This window comes from Arachis hypogaea, chromosome 12, assembly GCF_003086295.3.
Source record: "Arachis hypogaea cultivar Tifrunner chromosome 12, arahy.Tifrunner.gnm2.J5K5, whole genome shotgun sequence".
Taxonomy (NCBI): Eukaryota; Viridiplantae; Streptophyta; class Magnoliopsida; order Fabales; family Fabaceae; genus Arachis; species Arachis hypogaea.
Window position 1 is genome coordinate 91,729,703 of NC_092047.1, and position 1,632 is coordinate 91,731,334.

General features: G+C 35.2%; 1 non-coding gene across 1 annotated transcript; it reads right to left on the bottom strand.

Annotated features, from left to right (window-relative positions):
- Window positions 1-1,029: 1,029 nt before the first annotated feature.
- LOC112731029 (small nucleolar RNA R71) lies at window positions 1,030-1,137 on the bottom strand. Its single transcript, XR_003166825.1, has one exon. It is a non-coding gene; the product is annotated as a small nucleolar RNA R71 (small nucleolar RNA).
- Between the last annotated feature and the right edge of the window lie 495 nt (window positions 1,138-1,632).

Below are 1,632 nucleotides of genomic sequence, written 5' to 3' on the forward strand. Positions count from 1 at the left end.
TTCTCACCCTTTCAAATTTGATTTTCAAATCTTTTTCAATTAACTACTTGACTTTTTGGTTTATTTTTAAAAAGTTTTCTATTTCAATCATATCTTTTTCAAAACCACCTAACTAATTTTCTCTCTCTAATTTTTGAAAACTCCTATCCACTTTTTCAAAATTCTTTTTAATTAACTAATTGTTTCAAATTTTAATTTTAATTTTTTTTCTCTTTTTAATTTTTGAATTCTAACTAAATTTTAAAATAAAAACAAAAATATTTTCCTTTTAGTTTAAATTAAATTCGAATTTTCTCCCCCCTCTCTCATCTCCTTCTATTTATTTATTTATCTACTAACACCCCTCTTTCACTCAAAAATTCGAACCCACTCTTCTCCTCTGTGTTCGAATTCTTATCTTTTCCTTCTTCTATTTTTCTCTTCTTATACTCATATAAGGAATCTCTATACTGTGACATAGAGGATTCCATATTTTTTTTTCTGTTCTCTTCTTTTTCATATGAGTAGGAACAAGGATAAGAACATTCTTGTTGAAGCCGATCCTGAACCTGAAAGGACTCTGAAGAGGAAGCTAAAGCACAACTCTCTAGAGAAAATCAGACAGAAATTTTTGAAAAAGAAGGAGACATGGCCGAAAATAATAACAATGGTGGAGATGCAAGAAAGATGCTTGGTGACTTTACTGCACCATATTCCAACTTACATGGAAGAAGCATCTCAATCTCTGCCATTGGAGCAAACAATTTTGAGCTAAAGCCTCAATTAGTTTCTCTGATGCAACAGAATTGCAAGTTTCATGGACTTCTATCAGAAGATCCTTTTCAGTTCTTAACTGAATCCTTGCAAATCTGTGATACTGTTAAGACCAATGGGGTTGATCCCGAGGTCTACAGGCTTATGCTTTTCCCGTTTACTGTAAGAGACAGAGTTAGAATATGGTTGGACTCTCAACCTAAAGATAGCCTGAACTCTTGGGATAAGCTGGTCACGACTTTCTTAGCCAAGTTCTTTCCTCCTCAAAAGCTTAGCAAGCTTAGAGTGGATGTTCAAACCTTCAAACAGAAAGAAGGTGAATCCCTCTATGAAGCTTAGGAGAGATACAAGCAACTGACCAAAAAGTGTCCTTTTGACATGCTTTCAGAATGGACCATCCTGGATATATTATATGATGGTCTGTCTGAATTATCAAAGATGTCATTGGACCATTCTGCAGGTGGATCCATTCACCTAAAGAAAACGCATGCAGAAGCTCAGGAACTCATTGACATGGTTGCAAATAACCAGTTCATGTACACTTTTGAAAGGAATCCTGTGAGTAATGGGACACCTCAGAGGAAGGGAGTTCTTGAAATTGATACTTTGAATGCCATATTGGCTCAGAATAAAATATTGACTCAGCAAGTCAATATGATTTCTCAGAGTCTGAATGGATTTCAAGCTGCATCCAACAGTACTAAAGAAGCATCTTCTGAAGAAGAAGCTTATGATCCTGAGAACCTTGCAATAGCAGAGGTGAATTACATGGGAGAACTCTATGGAAACACCTATAATCCCTCATGGAGAAATCATCCAAATTTCTCATGGAAGGATCAACAAAAGCCTCAACAAGGCTTTAATAATGGTGGAAGAAAC